We start from the raw sequence: 12110 nt of genomic DNA on the forward strand, positions 1-12110 counted from the left end.
CTCTGTTGTTGTCCCGAAACTATTATACTGCACTGGGTGACATGTTCCTTCATCACCATGAACACACACACTATTTTCACTCAATCACACACACACACACACACGCACACACACACACACACACACACACTGTGTCCTGCTGCCAGAAATACTCACTAGAGGACCAAATGTGGACTCATCTGAAAATAGTCCCCAACAAATTTCTTCCTGTTGCAGCTACAGCTGTAAAAGCTACAGTGACCAGCTGTTTTATAAAATTACTGAGCCATATTTGTGATTTTCTGGTATTTTTATACCGTTATAATGTCGGACGTCTATTTTAAACATGGTCAAAGCTCCAAAACTTATGGTGAACGTATATAAAAATGCTCCCTGAAACTTCTACTTCCTTAACAAACTGACGTCAGACTGTTCGCACGAGCCCACAAACAGCCGTCTGTGCCACAAGCTTAAGGTTTACAAATGAAATTGCATACTATAAGATTTAAAGAACCTTAAGTATTGAGGTAACACATCGCTGCTTTTGGTCTTTTTAATGGTATTTATTGACAAAATTAAATGTATAGAAATATCAGCAGGCCTTCTCTTTTCAAATCAGGATCAGGACATCAGACTCCAGTGAGGGAAGGTTTGTTGCTGCCATTTTGACTGGAGCTGTTTTTTTTTTTTTGATGTCAGCTTGTTTGAAGTTTCTGCTTCAGGCAATGTGGCCTTTTGAATCTGCTCTCTGTCAGGGCGGGTGGGGGGGGTTCAGGGAAATTTTTCACAGGCTGTAAGTTCGTAGCCCCGAATCCAAACATGCTTCAATGTCCCTCCTTCAGTCGATTTTTATTTTGCACACAAAGACGTTTTTTTTTTTTTACTCATTCGCGTGTCTGTGCTCGCTGCTGTCGAAGTCTACCTGTTTTTTTTAGACATAAAACAAGAAGAAGTGGTTTAAAAAACATTTCACAGCAGTTTTTCAGCAGCATCTTTTCCTGAAATTCATCAACACCTCAGACTAACCCACTTAAACTGACACGTTACCTGCTCATTTCCCTTTTTTTCTCAGGATTTCAACCATCATCTGTATCTGCAGAAACAATCTTCTCTATATCTCAACGTATTTTAACTCATGTACAGTTACAGGATATGAAAAATCCATCACTTTATATGTTATTAAAGCTGTCAGTGGCTTCATTTCTTTTGTCTGTAGACTCTAGATTCTCTTCTTTCATTGCAGTGGCAGGAAGCAAACAAACTGTTATATTATAACATTATTAAATTATTTCAGTTATAATATAATTGTTGAATGAACAAAAGCAGCGGAGTGCAGAGTGGATCCTATAATGTGCTATAATGCAGTTTTCTGGATAATCTCTTACATCATATTAAATTACTTAAATGGTCAAATCCGGACAGGTTGATATTCTCTTTGCTTGTTTGCAGCATGAACACACAGTCTAGACGAATCCTGCAAATGAATGACATACAATCATGTTGTGTGTGTGTGTGTGTGTTGCTTTATCAGGCAGATGACTGCAGCAGTCTGCTTGTAATCCGGAGGGAAAGACTGTGTTTGCTTTACGTAGCTGCACACATCTCTATATGTGATATATATGATGCCTTCATATCTGCGTTGACCTGCATGTTTTACTGCTGTGGGGTTTCGAGCGGGATAAGATTTCAGTGAGTCTGAGCAGCGAGGAAGAATGAACAGTTGTGAAGCAGAGATCAAAGACATGCAGGGAGTAATCAATAGCAATCAATAGTATCTGTGTGGAGCTTGACTGTATCACGTAATGCAATTTGTGCAACTGCAGTTGTGCAGTTCAGTGGGAGGAGGAAACATTTATCTTTACCTTTTATTTTTAAGCTTAATGCTGCAGAGTTTCTCACTTTTTTGCACTAAAAATGTTGTTCAAGGACTCAGAGAATTTGTTTATGTGCACAGCCTGGTTACTGTAACACTCATAACACACAGCCATTCAGGAGGAATCAGATTTATTCCCTATTTTTCCTTATTTGTGATCAAGACTCACATATACTTTATAAAACATATGAATCAGCTGCTAAAAGTGTCAAAGAGTTTTTAGGTTTTGTTTTTAGGCGCTGTATATGGACATTCATACTGTAGTTTATCTTACTGCACATATGTGTCTGAATTTTACAAATACTCTTCTATTCAGCTGTTGAAAACTATTTAACTGATTGTCAGTTTCAGATTTACTGTGACTTTGGGTTGAATTAATTGGATATAATGACGTCCAACACGGCTGTCACGGCGACACTTTACCTCTCAAAAGATATTATCATATGCAAATGCATGTAAAAACCTGTCAAATCCTGAGTATAAAGTGTATAAATACCCAAGAAATCATCTCCACTCTCTATTTTATTCATTTATGTACATATATTGTCTCTATTATCACTCTGATGTCCTCGTGACCACATAACTAGATGATGATGACGAGTTAACGAGTTCATAGGAAACACCTTCTCGCTCTCACCACCTTTCCTTTATTGGCTACGGCTGTTTGTCTGATAATCTGTTAAAAGGCCTAAAAGTTCCTTCAGTTTGTGAGCATTTTTCTTATGAACTGTTTCATTTGTCAGTGTCAGTCATCATCCTGCCACCTTGTTGACACTTTTCCTCTCTGAAATCCTGCAAATACTTATAAAAACCCAGTAGAAACCCAATAAACATACATACCCAATAAATAAATCTAGCTAATCAGGTTTCTCTTAATCTTTTACCTGCCTTTACATGATGTTGAAGAAACCAGGTTACTGCAGAAAGCAGATAGTAACTAAGATACGTAAAGATAATTAGAATCAGAAACTATTTTATTAGCTGCATAAAACCTTACTGACAGAAAAAGGACTTTGACTCCCATAAATAATAGTTATATAAATAATAGAAACAGTTTCTTTTGAGGTTGCATGTCAGGAAGATGTATTTCAATTACTAGTACAATGAAGAACAGCGTAAAAATAAACTAAAGATAGAAATTTTAAAATGAGGTCTTTTGTTTATCCTGCTTTAAAAAATGATGGATTCATATGATGTCAAGCCACACAAGTACAGAGAATATAGCACTATGTTAGAAGATATAAACAGATATAAATATTAAAACTGTGAAGCCAGAAATAAGGAGCTGTTTTTTTAAACATTGTGATGATGTTGAGTCCCAGCAGTGGCAGGGTTAACTCTCCATACCAGCGGGATAAATATTCTGCCTTTCAGCATGTCTGCTCAAGCTGGAGCACAGATGACACTCTCTGCCAGCCATCTCAGCATATCTGAGTCTCCAGCAGCACCGAGCTGCACTCAGCGAGCCGCTTTCTGTGCTTCAGTAAAAAAACCGTCACATCAGGAGGGAGAAAAATACAGCAGGACAAAGAAAGGAAAGAGAGGAAGAGGAGAGGGTTCACGTAGAGAAATAGGATGAAACAGATGAAACATATGGAGGTGTTGACAATAGTTATTTATCAGCAAATGATAATTAATTAAGAATCCTTTATTATTCATAAAGCTGCAGCCAGGAAAGCTAGAATAGAGAGTCATAACACAATCTCTAACGGCTGCTGTATACTTGAAAGTATCGTAGCGAGGTGATAACACTGTGAAATATTCCAGTTAAAGTGAATCATCCCAGAGGGGGAAACATGTTGGCGTGTTGGTGTGTGTGTGGTGTTAGAAGAGAGAGAGAGAGGTGAGATCCAGAGAAATTTATGCATCGTGAGTGGATTGTGATTGTGAGACAGTGACGTAATGTGAAATTATGCAGAGTCGAGTCGATCTGAGAAGCTTCAGATGAGTTACAAACTAAAAGTAGCAGAAGTCTGAACTCGGACCTGAAAGAAGAACAACACGTCTCTAAAATCACTGGTGCTTAAAAATCCCAAAACACACTCTGAATGACCACATGCAGGTCTAGTTTAAAGGAAGAGTTTGATGTTTTAAGAAACATATTCAGTTAAATGACAAGATTGTTCATAGTTCATACTGACCATTAGAAGATCCCTTCATAATGCACTTACAGTGTAAGTGATGGAGGACAAAATCCACAGTCCTCCTTCTGTGCATAAAATGTATTTAAAAGTTTATCTGAAGCTAATATGAAGCTTCAGCGTCCAAATGAGTCAAATCAAGTAGATATCTTTCAACGTTACAGTCTTTTTAGTGTCAAAGTCCCTCTTTTTGTTACTATACTTCCACCTGCAGCTCAACAGGGAAACACTGTCACAGAAACACAAAGAGGGAATTTGATGCTAAAAAGACTGTAAATGTGTCAGATATCCACTTGATAGACTAACTCAGACTGCTGAAGCCTCATATAAGCTTCACATCCACTTTTAAATAACTGTGTGGACACACTGTGGATTTTGGCCTCCATCACTTCCATTGAAAGCACATTTGAAGGATCTTTTAATAGCCAGTATGAACAGGAGGAATGATTACAGCGAGGAAAACCTCTTTCACTGTTACTATGGACACCTGACTTGAAAAACTGCAGACCTGTCCTTTAACATGTCTGCATGTATACGGATCAAAACAAAATACAACATCTTCATTACTGAGCTTTAGACTTCCTGATTCCAAACACTTCCAGTCTTTATGCTAAGCTAAGCTAATCACTTCCTGGCTATAGTACCACATTTAAAGGAACAGTTTGCTTTCTTGCTGAGAGTGAGATGACAAATGTTGAAATATTCCTTTAAATTCTCAGCGGAATATCTTTAAAGCCAATAACGTTTTCTCAGTAGTAATCCATTTATCTCTTTATAACCGTGTCTCCATCTGACCTTCAGTTCTTTAAAGGGGCACTCCACTTATTTGAGTTTGTTTGAGTGCATGTAAAACAGTTCAGTAGATGATTGTGTGCTGCGGTACCCCCTCCTGGTCATACAACAGCAGTAGTCTTCATGCAGGGAATTTCCCCTCAGAGTTAATGAGGTATAATAGAGACACAATGTGACTGTTTCTCCTGCTGCAGTTTGTCTATGAATATTTTGTTTTATCAGATTTTTTTTATACTACAAGCATAATATATTTGCTGTATATTTGTTTTGCTGCAAATTAGATTATTTGACAACTAGCGTGGCTGTAACTGGTAATAAGATGCTGTGACTCAGCGTTTTGTATTTATTACAGTCGTGTCAGCGTAATGAATATTATTCATATTCTGATGTGTGTTTGCAGTTTGTGCTTTGCTGCAGTTTTACAGTAAAATTGTGAATCTTGTGTTTATTGGAGGAGCTCTCAATGACAGTTTACTCATCATGAGGAGGACTACTCAGCCTTTGGGAACAGCTGTAAACAAAATGATGCTATCTGTTGCATCATGGGAAATGTAGGATCCAGTGTTTTTAGAGCTTGAGCCATACTATCGACTAGAAATCAATTCTGACTTTTCTTTTCTTGTGATTCCTCCAACTTTTTATGGAAGTGCAATCATCAATCACTATTTTACGCCTCTGAGATGGATTTCTATGAACAGTTGATTCATAATAAAAGTGCTAAGACACTGTTTGTTATCTGTGTATTACAAACACACACACACAGCATTGATATCAACAAACAGATGCACTCATCTCTTTTTTTTTTACATAACACTACCAGCCAAGAACTGTGTGGGAGGATAAATGTGGACCAAAGATCAATTTTATTCAGCCAGTGCTTCTTCTTCTCTTCTGAGCTGCTCGTTTGACCCCGCTAAGCTACAGTCAGGGCTGAATATGAAATAGTTACAGTATTATAAATGCAGCGACACAAGTGTTGTCTTTGTAACGCGGTAAGCAGTGACCCAGAGAGCAGAAACATTCACAGCAGCAACATCACAGCCAGATCCACACGAACACTGGCTCCATTCAGCGTCTACCGCAGGGCCTGAGCTTATACTCCCCCCAGCAGATAGTGTTCACTCTCATTGATTCCACCTCTTAACATGCAGTCTGCATATGAGAGCCTTATCAATAGAGGCTGTGCAGCTCCCACAGGAACCGTCTCACGCACGCGTCGATAAACAGACACAGAGGAAAAAAAAGGACATATTGTTGTCAGACTGAGTACGATCTGATCTGCCGTCAGAGTGTCTTTTCTAACAGCTGCAGACCGTCTGCATGGGAACAGACACGAACGATGAGATGATAAGCAGGTAGCGAGACAGTGCCACACATTAAATCCCTCTCATACCATCGCTACTCAGAGCCGGCAATTATCGTCTCTAAGCAACAAAAAAAAGAGATAAATGAACATGAACGAGTGTCACACAAACAACTTAATCACGCAGCAACAACAACCGCTGCCAGATCGGTATTTATACAGAAACACAGACTGACCTTTGACCTGTGAAGAGAACTGAGCCGTGTGTTTGGTCTCAAACAGCTGCAGCTCTTTGTTCAAGTCGCAAACGGTCAGATCGACGTTCCAGGAACGCAAACCTGAGAAAAGAAAGAGGACAACAAAATCTATAATCTTCATCTACACTGCAGCATTTATTATTCACAATGTTTAACTGTTCATGTTAAATGACAGCTGCGGCCCAAAAAGTAAAGTGCTCTCATTTCTATTTAGTCAATATCTGAGTTCATCTGTCATTTAAGGAGCTTTATGTCTTATCATAGCTTGTACATCACTTAAAGGGCAGTTTCACATTTTTTAAAGTCTGTCTTAAAACAACAGTCAGGAGCCCAAATACCATTCAATCTGTTCATACTGACCATTAAAACTGACTGATATGAACGGCTGAAACCTCATATTTTTATCTTCAGATAGACTTCTACATTAATTTTTGCACAGACTGTGGATTTTGTCCCCCATCACTTCCATTGTAAGTTCATTATGAAGGGATCTTCTAATGGTCAGTATGAACAGGAGGAATGATTACAGCAAGAAAAACATGTTTCACTGTTCATTTGGGCTCCTGACTGTTGTTTTAAGACAGACTCCTTGTTTATATCTTGATGAAAACCATTATAACTTGAATACCACATGACAGAGTGAGGAAATTAATAAAGACAGTCTGATGTCCAAACTAACCACCCACAGGAGTGACTGTCATATATTTCCATACAAGCATAGTTTTTTTTTATTTGAAAAGAATCAGTCTTGTGAATTAACTTTTAAATATCTCCCAATGTGAAATGGTGGAAGTATATGATGGAGTACAGTATTTAAAAGGATAATAAGAAGCTGAAGTTGTTAGTATTGTAACATATTCCTCCCACATGTTAAAATATTGAAGAACTTACTGCGGTTTTCTATGTCGAAACCAACAATTTGCAGATGTTCAAAGGCATTTTGGGGATTTTAGAGATTCAGCATGTGCAACATCAGACTTCCAAGTACTGTATCCTCAACATTTTACAAAATTGAATAACTTACTGCGTTTTTTTTTTTTTTATGTTGAAAAAACCTTTTTTCTGAATTTTTGGGGATTTCAGAGGTTCAGCATGTGGACTATCATGACATTTTTTGACATATAATAAGAAACTGACGTCCTTTTCTGACAATATCAGACTTTCAATGATTGTATCCTCCTCATTTTACAAATACAAAATGACTGACAACAGTTTTTTATGTAACAAAAATTAAAACTGACATATATCTAGACAGTTTGGGGAATTGAATCCGATCATACAAGTTTATTTTAGTCTTTCTGATAACATTTAAACAGAAAATAACAACAGGTTACCAGAACACAGAGATATTTTCTGTTGCGGTGAGACTTTCTAGGCTCAGATACAAGTTATTCCCTGCAGCCTCTGGGCTCCTGGCTGCTCCTCAGCTGGCTCACCTTGTGTGATCTGTTTCCTGGCAACGTCGAGGTGATGGCTGGTGGAAATCTCTCCGATCACAATCAGCATGCGATGGTTTCTGTGCTGGAACGCGGCTCCTGCACGGTGCTGTCCATGGTGCTGAACAGGCTCCTCCGGCTCTGCTCGCTCTACTGAGGCAGCTGCTGCGGTGGGGATTTCCATGGTAACAGTGCCACTAGTGGACGCTGAGCCTTTTTCCATCTCCATGACAACTGCATCCGGAGCAAGCACCATGACAATGCAGGATGAGCTGGGAGGACGGGTGGGCGTGGCTCTGTGGAAGGTGAATATTTGATTGGATCGCAGGTTATGTGGCTATTTGATGTCACAGCGTATCATTGGGCAAAAGAGGGATTTGAGAATTTATGTTGATTATAATTCCTGTATGAGACCACTGAGGCAGACTGTCACTACTGATAAAGACGATGGTGATGATGATGGTGATGAAGAAGACGGTGAAGGTGAAGATATTCCCTATGAACTATGTAATTGATGATTTATTTTCCATAGACAATGTTTGAAAAGGTCAAGAATGAACTTCAAATGTTTTAAAACATGCATAAAATAATCAGTGAACGCTCACAGCAGATAACTTTCTTTAAACATCATTTTTATGGAGTGTCATCAGTGCCACTCTCATCCATTACGTTGATCTTATATTGAACTCTGCCAAACAAAATGGGCTGAAAATAAGAAGTGTGTGTCACACAAAGGTTCTATTTATATCAGTGTCACTGCAAGTACCAGGCAATGTGCTTTGCTTACTAAACTGACACTTCTTTGTTCCCATCGTGAGCAAAACAGCGCTTCATCTGTGCACAGAGTAACAACAAAGGCGTAGAGTCAGCATAGAAAAACCGGTTATTTTAAGCTTCACAAGCCATGTGAATAAAATAAGCTCATTCTGCAACACAAAAGTCACAAGTTTGCATTATATTGACAACAAATTGTGTGGTAAGTCTAATAAAAAAAACACAATGTTTCATTTATTAGGTTTCCCAGTAGCTTCATTACAGCAGAGTCCAGTCTCCCAGTACATACATGACGAAACAACTCCAACTCATCACAAGACAAAGTAAAAAAGTATCTTCAAGAGGTCAAAAATGACAAAATTACATTACAAAATACCTCACATGTTACTTAAGATTGCTGTAAATACACAGACTTTAAAATCATTAAAACAATTCAACAACTTAAATGAAACTACAGCAGATAAATGTGTCTTATAATGATCTACATTATTATAAGGATGTAAAACTATAAATGGACGACACACAGAGGCAGAGAGTCTCATGAAGCCATAGATCTATAAGTAACAATATTGCTCTTGTTTGCAGTTTAGGTATCATATAAATAAACATATAACTTCTTGATTTTTTAATAAGGAACTGATGCAAAAAGTTTCTCGAACATGCCCGATCATTGCAACGCTCATATAACGGTGCTAAAAATATTAGCACTCGAGACTTTCCCAACAAAATCTCATATCAGGCTGCTGATGGATGATGATTGGCCTGCACTGCAGATATCAATGCACTCTGGGCAAACATCCAAGCCGGAGCAAAAGGGGGGAAATGAACGGACGGAATACGGTCGGAGAGACTGGAAGGGAAATTAAAACTGTTTTTTGTGTTCTAATATTTTCTAATAAAAGACCAGTTCTGTATTAACAGCTGGAGGGAAACACGAGGCTGAACCCTGCTTTATATTGCATGAGGTTTCACTTTGCTATTGCAGCTTGAGAATCGTCTATTTCTATATTTTTATGTTATATTATGTACAGTGAACTGCTGCTAACTGAAACATCCTTTCATTCCATCTGAAGCTAAATGATTTTAATGATGTCTGGATGAATATGAGGAGATTTGAATACTTAAATGGATGCAATAAAAGCCAAAAAAAGACAAATATGAAATGACAAACACACGGCCACAAGTAGCACTAAAACAAATCAGTCCTACTTTAGAAAATGAGGTTCAGGTTGGTCATAATTTATTGAACGTAACTCCTCTTCTCTCGTCTTTATTCGGTCTGGAACACAGATTTCAGTTGATGAGCTGCTGCAAAAGAAAAAGGAGCAAAACAAGTCAATTTATAATATGTAGTTCACAGGATCTGCCTTTCTTTTAATACAGTGTTATTGGAGAGTTTTTGCATTAATTAGTTGTGATTTAATGGTTTCCATTTTCTCCTGGAAGATGATAGAAACAACAATAAGTCCCACAGCAAAATAAATCAAGAAATGAGTGTGTTCTTACATCATAAATGTGACTTATTTTTTAAAAAAGGACTTTATATATCTCCCTTATTGTAATATGTAAACAAACTTTATATATCATTCATTATTCTGGGCTTTAATGAGCCTTTAATCCTCTCTCTCTCTTCTTTCCAAAGCTTGTTTCTCTTTACATGTATGTTCCAGATCAGAGGCTGTGGCTGGTGGGCCGTGACGGCTCCCACGGCGTTGATGGATCACTGTGAGGTTTAATTTGGCCCTTATGTCTGTAAATCTGTCTTTGGGAAGATGTGTGTTAGCAGTGAGTCAGCACTCCTCCCAGTCGCAGACACTCCAGAGTGTCTACTGGCCTCTGCTGGGAGAAATGGGAGCTGCAAGAGCTGTTTTGATTCCCAGTGAGTTTTCTGATGTTTGCAACCCAAGAACCCAGTTACAGATGAATCCATCCAGATGTATTTGATTGTAATGAGCTTGTTTCACCGCTGACTTTGTTGAGAAATGTTATAGAAGATGAAGGATAATTCAGTTTTTGTTTAAGATGTGAGAGTTGAGAGAAAATAAACATTATAAAGACAAAAATGAGGATAAGAATTAAGAAAGCATGAAGAATTAACACATGAAATAATAATTACACAGACAAACGCCTATTTATATTCATATTTATCTTAAAATGTAGCACCAGTGGACATTCTCTGCAAGCCTCATACATGTTGCATTAACATGTAATAATGTTTTACTGCCACAGATTCATAAATAAACATCACTTTCATCAAGTTTTAACTGCTCAAACTAAAGACAGTTTTTGAAGATTATGACAGAAACTCTGATTTCTTTTATTAAGTTTTGAATCTTATGATAGTTTGAACTTGAATCTTACAAATTCTTACAAAACTAGACTTTATATGTTTACTTTCAAAGCTCTGAGTGTGTTGGAGTGTCAGCACACATAACAACAAAATACTTTTTATCCTTTTTGTCTTCATTCACTGTTTCTTTGTCTATTTCATACTAATATAATAGATAGACCGTTGGGTAAATTATAACTGAACAGTTGCATCTGTAAAGTACAGAAGCTGAGAGCAGTCGTGCTTGCAATTGTTGTTTTTTTAATGCTGCTATCTATGAAGTCACCATTTAATTATTTCTTTATCTCGAGAAAACGAGCTTTGGTATCTCGCGATAACGAGATAATTAACCATCATGAGAAAACAAAAAGGGTCTGATGTTTCTACTGTTTGGAGGCTGAGGATGTCTAACACTATATATTCTTTATTTTTCAAGCTATATTCATACATGGAAATGCTACAGTATGTCCACTTGAATGAGTCATCCATTTCATGTGAACAATAATTCAAAACCTCAGAGTATTACATAAATAAACACAACATTAACCATCCACTGCACAGTGAACTCCACTGGCTACCATGATGGTTCAGTTTACACCACTAACAATTTAAATGCTTTTATCATGTCGATAACAATAATAAACCTTAATGAAAATATAACAATGCATATGATTTAGTCATGTAGACCCACATTAGTCTCAGTATTTTGTTAGTATCAGAGATTCTGCTGTGTAGTCTGACCTCTGGCTACAGGACAGTGTGGTGAGACGTGTTTGTCTCTTCAAACTTCCTCCATGAGTGCTCTTCTGTGACAGCAGTGTTGTGATAATTATTATAAGTGCACTATTATAGATGTATCAGTGGTTCAACATAATGGACAGGAATGACATGCATTGATTTTCTCGTTCTCTCGAGATAACAAATCTCGTTTTCTCCAGATAACGTAATAATTAACTCGTGATTTCGAGACGACATTTAAATAAAAGTAAAAAAAATTGCAAGCACGGTCGTCCTCGGCTTCCGTAGAAAAGGCTTCCAGTTAGAGGATACTAGAGAATTAAACTGATTTTAGAAATAATGTGCACAACTATTTATGGCTATGGATTTGACAAAACTGAATTATCTTTAAAAAACACGTTTCTATTCTATTTTACTCTCTTCTGTTCCATATAAACATTAAAAAAAACCCTCAAACTGCCTTTTATCGGCTTTATTTAAAAGTTATT

The sequence above is a fragment of the Thunnus thynnus genome, chromosome 1 (genome assembly GCF_963924715.1).
Source record: "Thunnus thynnus chromosome 1, fThuThy2.1, whole genome shotgun sequence".
Taxonomy (NCBI): domain Eukaryota; kingdom Metazoa; phylum Chordata; class Actinopteri; order Scombriformes; family Scombridae; genus Thunnus; species Thunnus thynnus.